The sequence below is a fragment of the Pecten maximus genome, chromosome 3 (genome assembly GCF_902652985.1).
Source record: "Pecten maximus chromosome 3, xPecMax1.1, whole genome shotgun sequence".
NCBI classification, from domain to species: Eukaryota; Metazoa; Mollusca; class Bivalvia; order Pectinida; family Pectinidae; genus Pecten; species Pecten maximus.
Window position 1 is genome coordinate 12,701,472 of NC_047017.1, and position 14,728 is coordinate 12,716,199.

General features: G+C 43.6%; 2 protein-coding genes across 2 annotated transcripts in view; one reads left to right on the plus strand and one right to left on the minus strand.

Moving 5' to 3' along the window:
- Nucleotides 1-14,728, minus strand: part of LOC117324624 (sporozoite surface protein 2-like) — a 33,580-nt gene that overhangs the window by 12,624 nt on the left and 6,228 nt on the right. The window lies entirely within an intron of this gene.
- LOC117323245 (sodium channel protein para-like) overlaps nucleotides 13,216-14,728 on the plus strand; it is a 156,841-nt gene continuing 155,328 nt past the window's right edge. Inside the window, exon 1 of the mRNA XM_033878325.1 lies at nucleotides 13,216-13,521. The gene's annotated coding sequence lies outside the window, so the exon portion shown is untranslated. The remainder of the gene's footprint in view (nucleotides 13,522-14,728) is intronic.

A 14,728-nucleotide genomic window follows, 5' to 3' on the forward strand; every position in this document is an offset into this window, starting at 1 on the left:
ACAGTCCCGGGCTATATCAACCCTGTCGACTATAGGACAGTCCCGGGCTATATCAACCCATGTCGACTATAGGACAGTCCCGGGCTATATCAACCCTGTCGACTATAGGACAGTCCCGGGTTATATCAACCCTGTCGACTATAGGACAGTCCCGAACTATATCAACCCTGTCGACTATAGAACAGTCCCGGGTTATATCAACCCTGTCGACTATAGGACAGTCCCGAACTATATCAACCCTGTCGACTATAGAACAGTCCCGAGCTATGTAAAACCTGTCGACTATAGGACAGTCCCGAGTTATATCAACACTGTCGACTATAGGATAGTCCCGAGTTATATCAACACTGTCGACTATAGGACAGTCCCGAGCTATATCAACCCTGTCGACTATAGGACAGTCCCGGGCTATATCAACCCTGTCGTCTATAGGACAGTCCCGGGCTATAACAACCCTGTCGTCTATAGGACAGTCCCGGGCTATATCAACCCTGTCGTCTTTAGGACAGTCCCGGGTTATACCAACCCTGTCGACTATAGGACATTCCCGGGCTATATCAACTCTGTCGACTATAGGACAGTCCCGGGTTATACCAACCCTGTCGAATATAGGACAGACCCGGGCTATATCAACACTGTCGACTATAGGACAGTCCCGGGCTATAACAACCTTGTCGACTATAGGACAGTCCCGGGCTATATCAACCCTGTCGACTATAGGACAGTCCCGGGCTATATCAACCCTGTCGACTATAGGACAGTCCCGAGCTATATCAACCCTGTCGAATATAGGACAGTCCCGGGCTATATCAACCCTGTCGTCTATAGGACAGTCCCGAGCTATATCAACCCTGTCGACTATAGGACAGTCCCGGGCTATATCAACCCTGTCGACTATAGGACAGTCCCGGGCTATATCAACCCTGTCGACTATAGGACAGTCCCGGGCTATATCAACCCATGTCGACTATAGGACAGTCCCGGGCTATATCAACCCTGTCGACTATAGGACAGTCCCGGGTTATATCAACCCTGTCGACTATAGGACAGTCCCGAACTATATCAACCCTGTCGACTATAGAACAGTCCCGGGTTATATCAACCCTGTCGACTATAGGACAGTCCCGAACTATATCAACCCTGTCGACTATAGAACAGTCCCGAGCTATATAAAACCTGTCGACTATAGGACAGTCCCGAGTTATATCAACACTGTCGACTATAGGACAGTCCCGAGTTATATCAACACTGTCGACTATAGGACAGTCCCGAGCTATATCAACCCTGTCGACTATAGGACAGTCCCGGGCTATATCAACCCTGTCGTCTATAGGACAGTCCCGGGCTATATCAACCCTGTCGTCTTTAGGACAGTCCCGGGTTATACCAACCCTGTCGACTATAGGACATTCACGGGCTATATCAACTCTGTCGACTATAGGACAGTCCCGGGTTATACCAACCCTGTCGAATATAGGACAGACCCGGGCTATATCAACACTGTCGACTATAGGACAGTCCCGGGTTATATCAACACTGTCGACTATAGGACAGTCCCGGGCTATATCAACCCTGTCGACTATAGGACAGTCCCGAGCTATATCAACCCTGTCGACTATAGGACAGTCCCGAGCTATATCAACCCTGTCGACTATAGGACAGTCCCAGGCTATATCAACCCTGTCGACTATAGGACAGTCCCGAGCTATATCAACCCTGTCGACTATAGGACAGTCCCGAGCTATAACAACCCTGTCGACTATAGGACAGTCCCGAACTATATCAACCCTGTCGACTATAGAACAGTCCCGGGTTATATCAACCCTGTCGACTATAGGACAGTCCCGAACTATATCAACCCTGTCGACTATAGGACAGCCCCGGGCTATATCAACCCTGTCGACTATAGGACAGTTCCGAGCTATATCAACCCTGTGGACTATAGGACAGCCCCGGGCTATATCAACCCTGTCGACTATAGGACAGTCCCGAGCTATAACAACCCTGTCGACTATAGGACAGTTCCGAGCTATATCAACCCTGTCGACTATAGGACAGTCCCGGGCTATATCAACCCTGTCGACTATAGGACAGTCCCGGGTTATATCAACCCTGTCGACTATAGGACAGTCCCGGGTTATATCAATCCTGTCGACTATAGGACAGTCCCGGGCTATAACAACCCTGTCGACTATAGGACAGTCCCGAGCTATATCAACCCTGTCGACTATAGGACAGTCCCGGACTATATCAACCCTGTCGACTATAGGACAGTCCCGAGCTATATCAACCCTGTCGACTATAGGACAGTCCCGGACTATATCAACCCTGTCGACTATAGGACAGTCCCGGGCTATAACAACCCTGTCGACTATAGGACAGTCCCGGGCTATATCAACCCTGTCGACTATAGGACAGTCCCGAGCTATAACAACCTTGTCGACTATAGGACAGTTCCGAGCTATATCAACCCTGTCGACTATAGGACAGTCCCGAGCTATATCAACCCTGTCGACTATAGGACAGTCCCGGGCTATATCAACCCTGTGGACTATAGGACAGTCCCGAGCTATATCAACCCTGTCGACTATAGGACAGTCCCGAGCTATATCAACCCTGTCGACTATAGGACAACCCCGGGCTATATCAACCCTGTCGACTATAGGACAGTCCCGAGTTATATAAACACTGTCGACTATAGGACAGCCCAGGGCAATATCAACCCTGTCGACTATAGGACAATCCCGGGCTATATCAACCCTGTCGACTATAGGACAGTCCCGGGTTATATCACCCCTGTCGACTATAGGACAGTTCCGGATTATATCAACCCTGTCGACTATAGGACAGTCCCGGGCTATATCAACCCTGTCGACTATAGGACAGTCCCGGGCTATATCAACCCTGTCGACTATAGGACAGTCCCGGGCTATATCAACTCTGTCGACTATAGGACAGTCCCGGGCTATATCAACCCTGTCGACTATAGGACAGTCCCGGGCTATATCAACCCTGTCGACTATAGGACAGTCCAGGGCTATATCAACCCTGTCGACTATAGGACAGTCCCGGGCTATATCAACCCTGTCGACTATAGGACAGCCCCGGGTTATATCAACCCTGTCGACTATAGGACAGTCCCAGGCTATATCAACCCTGTCGACTATAGGACAGTCTCGGGCTATATCAACCCTGTCGACTATAGGACAGTCCCGGGCTATATCAACCCTGTCGACTATAGGACAGCCCCGGGTTATATCAACCCTGTCGACTATAGGACAGTCCCAGGCTATATCAACCCTGTCGACTATAGGACAGTCTCGGGCTATATCAACCCTGTCGACTATAGGACAGTCCCGGGCTATATCAACCCTGTCGACTATAGGACAGCCCCGGGTTATATCAACCCTGTCGACTATAGGACAGTCCCAGGCTATATCAACCCTGCCGACTATAGGACAGTCCCAGGCTATATCAACCCTGTCGACTATAGGACAGTCTCGGGCTATATCAACCCTGTCGACTATAGGACAGTCCCGGGCTATATCAACCCTGTCGACTATAGGACAGTCCCGAGCTATATCAACCCTGTCGACTATAGGACAGTCCCGGGCTATATCAACCCTGTCGACTATAGGACAGTCCCGAGCTATATCAACCCTGTCGACTATAGGACAGTCCCGGGCTATATCAACCCTGTCGACTATAGGACAGTCCCGGGCTATATCAACCCTGTCGACTATAGGACAGTCCCGAACTATATCAACCCTGTCGACTATAGGACAGTACCGGGCTATATCAACCCTGTCGACTATAGGACAGTCCCGAGCTATATCAACCCTGTCGACTATAGGACAGTCCCGGGCTATATCAACCCTGTCGACTATAGGACAGTCCCGGGCTATATCAACCCTGTCGACTATAGGACAGTTCCGAGCTATATCAACCCTGTCGACTATAGGACAGTCCCGGGCTATATCAACCCTGTCGACTATAGGACAGTCCCGGGTTATATTAACCCTGTCGACTATAGGACAGTCCCGGGTTATATCAACCCTGTCGACTATAGGATAGTCCCGGGCTATATCAACCCTGTCGACTATAGGACAGTCCCGGGCTATATCAACCCATGTCGACTATAGGACAGTCCCGGGCTATATAAACCCTGTCGACTATAGGACAGTCCCGGGCTATATCAACCCTGTCGACTATAGGACAGTCCCGGGCTATATCAACCCTGTCGACTATAGGACAGTCCCGGGTTATAACAACCCTGTCGACTATAGGACAGTCCCGAGCTATATCAACCCTGTCGACTATAGGACAGTCCCGAGCTATATCAACCTTGTCGACTATAGGACAGTCCCGGGCTATATCAACCCTGTAGACTATAGGACAGTCCCGGGCTATATCAACCCTGTCGACTATAGGACAGTCCCGGGCTATATCAACCCTGTCGACTATAGGACAGTCCCGGGCTATATCAACCCTGTCGACTATAGGACAGTCCCGGGCTATATCAACCCTGTAGACTATAGGACAGTCCCGGGCTATATCAACCCTGTCGACCATAGGACAGTCCCGGGCTATTTCAACCCTGTCGACTATAGGACAGTCCCGAACTATATCAACCCTGTAGACTATAGGACAGTCCCGAGCTATATCAACCCTGTAGACTATAGGACAGTCCCGGGCTATATCAATCCTGTGGACTATAGGACAGTCCCGAGCTATATCAACCCTGTCGACTATAGGACAGTCCCGGGCTATATCAACCCTGTAGACTATAGGACAGTCCCGAGCTATATCAACCATGTCGACTATAGGACAGTCCCGGGCTATATCAACCCTGTCGACTATAGGACAGTTCCGAGCTATATCAACCCTGTCGACTATAGGACAGTCCCGGGTTATATCAACCCTGTCGACTATAGGACAGTCCCGAGCTATATCAACCCTGTCGACTATAGGACAGTCCCGAGCTATATCAACCCTGTCGACTATAGGACAGTCCCGGGTTATATCAACCCTGTCAACTATAGGACAGTCCCGGGCTATATCAACCCTGTCGACTATAGGACAGTCCCGGGCTATATCAACCCTGTCGACTATAGGACAGTCCCAGATTATATCAACCCTGTCGACTATAGGACAGTCCCGGGTTATATCAACCCTGTCGACTATAGGACTGTCCCAGATTATATCAACCCTGTCGACTATAGGACAGTCCCGGGCTATATCAACCCTGTCGACTATAGGACAGTCCCGGGCTATATCAACCCTGTCGACTATAGGACAGTCCCGGGCTATAACAACCCTGTCGACTATAGGACAGTCCCGAGCTATACGAACCCTGTCGACTATAGGACAGTCCCGAGCTATATCAACCCTGTCGACTATAGGACAGTCCCGGGCTATATCAACCCTGTCGACTATAGGACAGTCCCGGGTTATATCAACCCTGTCGACTATAGGACTGTCCCAGATTATATCAACCCTGTCGACTATAGGACAGTCCCGGGCTATATCAACCCTGTCGACTATAGGACTGTCCCAGATTATATCAACCCTGTCGACTATAGGACAGTCCCGGGCTATATCAACCCTGTCGACTATAGGACAGTCCCGGGTTATATCAACCCTGTCGACTATAGGACTGTCCCAGATTATATCAACCCTGTCGACTATAGGACAGTCCCGGGCTATATCAACCCTGTCGACTATAGGACTGTCCCAGATTATATCAACCCTGTCGACTATAGGACTGTCCCAGATTATATCAACCCTGTCGACTATAGGACAGTCCCGGGCTATAACAATCCTGTGGACTATAGGACAGTCCCGGGCTATAACAACCCTGTCGACTATAGGACAGTCCCGGGCTATATCAACCCTGTAGACTATAGGACAGTCCCGAGCTATATCAACCATGTCGACTATAGGACAGTCCCGGGCTATATCAACCCTGTCGACTATAGGACAGTTCCGAGCTATATCAACCCTGTCGACTATAGGACAGTCCCGGGTTATATCAACCCTGTCGACTATAGGACAGTCCCGAGCTATATCAACCCTGTCGACTATAGGACAGTCCCGAGCTATATCAACCCTGTCGACTATAGGACAGTCCCGGGTTATATCAACCCTGTCAACTATAGGACAGTCCCGGGCTATATCAACCCTGTCGACTATAGGACAGTCCCGGGCTATATCAACCCTGTCGACTATAGGACAGTCCCAGATTATATCAACCCTGTCGACTATAGGACAGTCCCGGGTTATATCAACCCTGTCGACTATAGGACTGTCCCAGATTATATCAACCCTGTCGACTATAGGACAGTCCCGGGCTATATCAACCCTGTCGACTATAGGACAGTCCCGGGCTATATCAACCCTGTCGACTATAGGACAGTCCCGGGCTATAACAACCCTGTCGACTATAGGACAGTCCCGAGCTATACGAACCCTGTCGACTATAGGACAGTCCCGAGCTATATCAACCCTGTCGACTATAGGACAGTCCCGGGCTATATCAACCCTGTCGACTATAGGACAGTCCCGGGTTATATCAACCCTGTCGACTATAGGACTGTCCCAGATTATATCAACCCTGTCGACTATAGGACAGTCCCGGGCTATATCAACCCTGTCGACTATAGGACTGTCCCAGATTATATCAACCCTGTCGACTATAGGACAGTCCCGGGCTATATCAACCCTGTCGACTATAGGACAGTCCCGGGTTATATCAACCCTGTCGACTATAGGACTGTCCCAGATTATATCAACCCTGTCGACTATAGGACAGTCCCGGGCTATATCAACCCTGTCGACTATAGGACTGTCCCAGATTATATCAACCCTGTCGACTATAGGACTGTCCCAGATTATATCAACCCTGTCGACTATAGGACAGTCCCGGGCTATAACAATCCTGTGGACTATAGGACAGTCCCGGGCTATAACAACCCTGTCGACTATAGGACAGTCCCGGGCTATATCAACCATGTCGTCTATAGGACAGAAGGTCACGTGTCACCAATGTGTATATACTGACATTTCTTTGCAATGTTGACGTTTCAATATAATCATTCAGTGTGGTACAGCATTAAAGGCTTGTGTCTTTGATGAACGTTGTATATTCATGTGTTTACGTAGAACTTTTTGTTAAAGCTCATAAGCCTAACTAGGCAATAACTGATAGGCCTAACTAGGCAATAACTGATAGGCCCAAATAGGCAATAACTGATAGGCCCAACTAGGCAATAACTGATAGGCCTAACTAGGATATAACTGATTGGCCTAAATTAGGCGATAACTGATAGGCCTAATAGGGAATAAATAATTGGCCTAACTTGACGATAACTGATAGGTATAAAAAGGCGATAACTGATAGGCTTAACTATTCTATAACTGTTAGGTCTAACAAGTTGAAAACTTAAAGGCATAAATAGGCGATAAATAATAGACATACCAAGGAGATAACTGATAAACCTAAGTTGGGGATAACTGATTGACCTAACTGAGCGATCACTGATAGGCATAAATAGGCGATAACTGAAACGCAAAAATAGGAGATAATTGATAGGCATGTTATAATTGATCAATGATGGAACTTTGATGAAATAAACGTGGTGTTATATCGATCTAGTAGAAAAATATTGACTGAGGGCGATGCTCGAAGTCAATATTTTTCTACCAGGTTGATGTATTGACCGAAATGTTTAATACTACAGATTGGATATTCACCTTGTATACATGTATTTTAAGGTTAAACAATCAGACAATATACCTAATGTGTTTATTGTATGAACAGAGTCAAAGGTAGATATAATGCCTTAATATTATCCTCAAAGAGAAACAATTTACAATACACATGTACTTGACCATTTACGGGTTGTCGATATATTCAAAATTAACTGTAGACTAATAGAATCTTTCCCCGCCTTGGAGGTGTGACAGAGAATTCTCTCACCCTGGACAGGGATATCCTCAGTTCTACCGGGGTGAGATTTTCTTATCTCACCCTAGGGAAAAGACGTGCGAGTCTTTGAACGTGCTCTTGTTCTCGATAGGGTGACGTCACTATGACCTGACCTGGAACGTTTGAATGCTAAATACATGTATCGATATTATTCACAAAAGAAATTAAAATAAGTATTAATTATCAGAGTTAACTGAGTGTTTGGTGTTCTTTTTGACAATTGATTCATGAATGTCCTACTCGAGTTTGCCGAGGTGTGTGATGGGTTGTATTTTCTTCCTTTGTTTGAAAGTGATGTCATTATTAATAGAGGTCAAATGAATATGAAAACACAGCGTGCTTCGATACTAATTCGATCTACGCGTAGTGCAAAAAAGGTTGAGGACTTGGGTGAAAAACTACGGCGCTTCAGAGATATAACATCTAATGTTCTAGCGGAAAAGTTTTGGTTTATTATAAGGTAAACTACAAATAAGAAACTTACTAATACAGTCTGAAAAATACTCTTTGAGCGATTGTGCCTACGGCTCCGCCTATACACGATGATTGTTAAAACACACATATATATAGTATATTTAGGTCGGATATATAATTCAACGACCACCTCTTACCATTCGTCCTCTATTGCTACTCTTAGACCTATCACTGTATCTGTGCTAAAGATAAAAAGTAAGGTTTTTGGGGTATGCTGCGATATAAATTCTTCCTTTTTATTTTATTTTTTTAAACTAAACATAAACATGTTGATTATGATATGTTAGATATCATATTTGTAAAAGCAAGAAGTTACAGTTTTGAATGAATTAGTAACAGGAAATAAAACATTGATAGATTTTGAGTAAGAACAAGCTCTTTTTACATTCAGCGAAGTTTTCTGAAGGTCAAAAATACAACTTCTTATTGTAGTCCATTCGTAATTATTTGCAAAAAACATCTCCAAACAGATTGCCAAAAAATAGTAAGTATGCTTTTTGTGCAAAGTGATTAAAATTGATTGACAATATTGCTATGCAATTTCTAAAAGGAAAACGAGCAATGGGGATGACATCAATGAAATAGTTGCAGGCAAGTTGTGTTTTGAAAAACAGCCATAGGTTGAAGCGTCCGTGATATGACTTCACTTCCCACCTGGATTTAGTTATAGATCTATCAATGTTAGATTGTAGGTTTTCATGTTGAGTCTGCCCAGGTTTTAGATAAGATGGCATCTTTGTTGTCAGAACATCCCTAAACCCTCGATCTACAACGTTAACGACATTGTCATCTTGTTCCTGTCAGGGGAGACAATCCATGATGGATTTTGTAATCTTCGTATCATTATCGCTTCCAGTAAAAAGTACTACTGTGTCCAGAATATAACCATCAGGCATGGCTATGATAATGAGCTTCAAAAAGTTCCGCTTCTTTTGGTCACAGTAGGAGATTCTTTGCAGCTTGTGATCAGAACTCTAAGGAATAAAGATATATGTACTCTCAAATATGACAGTCGCCCGCTTGCCAAAAGATGCTTCGGAGAACACTGTATTGTGGGCCAGAATTTCTTCTCTCGTAAGATGTTCATGTCCAAGGAACAACAATGGAACAATAGTCACGTGTACCGAGTTTACTAAGTTGATGTTTACCGCGGATTGGCTCCACGGCCATTTAAAGAAGATGTTTACCAGGGAGTGGGTTCACGGCCATTTAAAGAAGATGTTTACCGCGGTTGGCTCCACGGCCATTTAAAGAGGATGTTTACCAGGGAGTGGGTTCACGGCCATTTAAAGAAGATGTTTACCGCGGATTGGCTCCACGGCCATTTAAAGAAGATGTTTACCAGGGAGTGGGTTCACGGCCATTTAAAGAAGATGTTTACCGCGGTTGGCTCCACGGCCATTTAAAGAGGATGTTTACCAGGGAGTGGGTTCACGGCCATTTAAAGAAGATGTTTACCGCGGTTGGCTCCACGGCCATTTAAAGAAGATGTTTACCAGGGAGTGGGTTCACGGCCATTTAAAGAAGATGTTTACCGCGGTTGGCTCCACGGCCATTTAAAGAAGATGTTTACCAGGGAGTGGGTTCACGGCCATTTAAAGAGGATGTTTACCAGAGAGTGGGTTCACGGCCATTTAAAGAAGATGTTTACCGCGGAGTGGGTTCACGGCCATTTAAAGAAGATGTTTACCAGGGAGTGGGTTCACGGCCATTTAAAGAAGATGTTTACCGCGGAGTTGCTTCACGGTCATTTGAAAAAGAATGTTCGACATGACATCTAAAGAGCTTATATATATGCGACCGATCAATACCAAAAAGGAATGGCATTGTCGCCAAGCTGACACCTTTGTTTTCCACTCACAGACGAGGCAACATCTGGACATTTAAACCATTAAACGAACAGCACATCTTCAAGACGCACGAAAATCCAGACAGGTAGCAGACACCATATAACAATTGCGGTCCTTGGTCGTATGGTTGTGTCATTGTGCTTGAAATGTATAGCAAAGTCGTCCTCGGTATGAAGAAGCACAGTGAAGGCTAAATTATAATTTTTATCTTATATAGTACAAGGTATTGACTTTGTTTTTGTTTGGTTGTGGAATTGTTAACATGTCGTATTGTTTACCGGGGATTTGTGTAAATTAGGGGACCAGTATGTAGCCAAAAGGTTGTTCATAATCCTCATGGAACAATTAAATACATCGATAGTTTTTTTTGGTGTAACACATAGACTACGGAATGTAATGCGTTCCTCAGTTGTCATATCACGACAGGGAGGGAAGGAATGTAGAAGAAGAAAAAGAAAGAAAAACCTCGAAGGATAGAAGGAAACAGACGAAGAAGATTGGGGGAGATGAAACGTGGAGGGGTGATGTCGATCAAAGGGGTATACGATAAAATGGGACAGGGGAACAGACAAACAAAGGAAGGAAGGAATGAAGGAAGGAAGGAGGAGGCGGAGGAGGAGGAGGAGGAGGAGGAGGAGGAGGAGGACTGTTAATTGGGAAAATAAGATAATGTGAGGGAGGGAAATAAACTTACAAATGTTATCAGAATTCAGTTTAACTTCGAGGAAAACGCGGTTTCGTACTGAATGCTTCTAGACCACTCCCTGTTGGTATTATCGGCGATGATCCGTTATTCAACAGTCGGGAGTACTGGACCTTGTGTCAGTTATCGATCTGTATAATGGAACCTCTATCTTTTTATCGATACAAATATCATTTTCAGATTGTGTAGATGTATCTCCAATTTAGGAGGTAAATAATTTAATCTAATGTGTCGCATCTATCAGGGGAAATTAAAATAACATTTTATCATCCTACTGATGAAATAGTACAGTACATAATGGACTCCTGGCGTTTGTAGTATAATCCTGGTAATATTTACACGAGTCTCTTCCTCTGACGCGGTAATCCTCACGTGACAAACATCACTCTTGTGTAAGAAATATTCGCTGTTGAATCCAATTGTGGTGCGCAATAACAAACGAAACGAATTCAAGGTTTGTATCCGCTGACAGGTCCCGATCGGTTAAGCCTGATAGCTATTTGTGATCGCGAGTCCATAACTCCGTGTTCATTAAAGAAAACTCCACACAAATCTGCTGCCAGTTTGTGTTTTAAAATTTAAGTATTTCCCCGACTCGTTTAGACCGCAGACTCATTTAACATACATGTACATTATCGGAGACAGACCCATTTAACATACATGTACATTATCGGAGACACACCCATTTAACATACATGTACATTATCGGAGACACACCCATTTAACATACATGTACATTATCGGAGACTTTTATCATCTAAAATCTGTCTCCTCAGCTTCCGTCAGCATGGCGCTCTCATTTTACCGAATATAAAAACAATATTGATGTCAGACCGATTCTGGTTGCGTACTTCTTACCGCAATCTAAAACTAAGGTGTTCTTGTTTTATATACATTTTAACATGTTGGTCTTGTTTTATATACATTTTAACATGTTGGTTTTGTTTTACATACATTTTAACATGTTGGTTTTGTTTTACATACATTTTAACATGTTGGTCTTGTTTTATATACATTTAAACATGTTGGTTTTGTTTTATATACATTTTAACATGCTGGTCTTGTTTTATATACATTTTAACATATTGGTTTTGCGAGCAAATCATACTTGTTGTTTAACTCGCGCACCATGGCAGGAGGAAATTGGTTTTTTGTCATCAGTGACTTCACGCATGCGTTGTCACGAGTGTAACCAAGTGTATCGGATCAATAATGTGTGAAATCAGTCATTTTAACTGATCTTATCAACTGTGTACAAAATAAATAAATTTTTAATTCATAATTGTCGGAACCAGTATAGACATTACTTTAGTTCGTTTCTCCTGTTTCCAAGTGAGGAGAGTGTCCGTGTGTACGAAATGTTATAACGTCCGCGCGAGGAAAAGCCCCCCGGTATGAATAATTCGTATTGACTGGGATACTATATATTGGCAATTCATAGGAGTGTATACGTATTCAGTACATACACTAGTATAATACCATGATCTATATATTGTTCTGGAACTGTCGACCGGGGAAAATCCACACCACATATAGATATGTCAGATAATTTACTGTCGACCAGATTCCATTAGATATGGAGCGAAGGAAGGACATGTAAGCCACGTGCCTCTTCTGTAAAAGTGACAGAAGGATGAAAAAGATGTGGAACATGTATATTTATATATGTATTTTGTAACGACCAACTGGCGACGTGTGTTGTCAAATATCGATCACTTTGCTGCAGGCCTAGAGCCCAGCATCCTCTACAGCCGGGCACATCGCCATGATTGTAAATGTTTAATAGTCGCTCGTCCTCGTATACTGTGTGACGTAATGGAGAGAAAAATCTAGAATCTTCTCAGTTTGGTGTGGATCTTAACACAAACAAGACAAATATAGTATTAGAGAATTAAGACAATAAAACAAATTAAAAAGAAATTAATAAACTGTTCATATTCTGCAGATCAAATGCAGCGAAGCGTTGAGGCGTGTGTTGTCTCCGCTGTCGGTGTGACGAGCCCTGGATTTTCTATCTATGAAAGTCATGGATTAATACACTTCATCATTTAAACTTTTTCGGATTTAAGCACAACTTGAAATGATAGAAACAACAAGATTGCTTTTCCCAAAGAACTATGTAGATACGTAACGTAATATTGGAGTCGCCCCGACTTTACAGGCAAAAAAATCAATAATAATCTCATTGAATATGTTGGACTCATTTCCGAGTCTTAGACCTGCACAACTAGCGGGTCCGTGGACCTAGGAGTGGAGACGATTTCCCCTGGTTCTCAGGGCCTCCCATCGGAAATTCAGAGGTAAACGATATTTTTACAAACCGAAATATTTCCTCATCGAACGCGTGTTGTAGCCGTGTAAGTAGGCGCTAGTTGATATTCCACACACACGACGGGTCTCGTATACAATCAATATGGCTGCCAGGAACCTGCATCAGAAGAAGGCTAAAATCAAAACGATCTAGGGAAACAGTGTATCTGGAGACGGTTTACTGAGACACATTTAAGGTAGGTGTTAATTACTTGTATACTGACCACACACGCCCTCTGTAAGGGGCATTCCAGTAAAACGGTTATCCCGAAAATATTTTAGTTTTTGTCCTTTTGATCACAGATATAACCATCCCATTGTGATACACTGCTTTGCCTGTTTGTTAAGTTATATTTTGCCTTTAAATGGATTAGGGACATTTACAAGGGGAAAAAGGAGTGGAGGGAGAGGATTTGATTTTCTGCAATTCCGTATTTTCGTTAATTTCATTTAAAAACTCCACGCGATTATTGAAAAAATGGCAATTATAATGCAATTCTTGTACGTCATTAACAAGAGGGTGGTGTGCTTTTTTTCTATTGTGTAAGTCTGAGACACGTTTCTGAATATTCGATTTTGTTTTAACGTTCCTTGGTAAAAACAAGAATATTGGAACGATAGCGAATACCAGACAAAGATCGATCTAACGCTACGCAACAAAATGTGTCCCCGATGTGCGGAGGAATTTCGCCTACCGCAACAGGTTTTGGAAGGGAAGGGGCGATTGGTCTCAGATGTAACACAGATAAATATTGACATAATACAACAACAAAATATTTAAGGTTTATTTAATAAACTTTATCTAATATTTCCGGATTTTGCGTTTTGGCTTCTTCGATACCATTGAAATTAGTTGGTGGAAGAAATGTAATGTTGCCCCTCCGCCCACACAGCGCCGCGTGCTATGACGTAATGATGTGATGTTTGCGAGAGAAGGGGAGAATTGGGGAAAAGAAACTTCTACTCCACAAATTACCTTCATTCACTGCAACGACCAATCATTTAGAACTGCCAATCACGTCAATTTTTGTTCAGATACCTGTTAGCTTATTGTATAATGCTTGTGTATATTTTCTTTGTTTAATATATACTCTCAAGAAGAGTGTCGCCATTTTGAAAAATACAGGTTTCATTGCATAAGAAATAGCATTTACTGTTGGCATTTAAAATGAATTGCTTAAGCTGCTTAACCTTTGCATGTAACATACCGTAATTTTAAAATCTGCTTTTAAATTATATCTTAAATCGTTTAAATATCTTTAATCAAATACATAAAGACATGCTTTAATTCTGTGACATTAACTTTTATTTTTTTTTTAATTCAATCATATTTTTTCGTTGACAAAACAACACAGGTTCCACAAAAACAAAATAAAAGGAGAATTTTTAAATGCAGAATTTGAA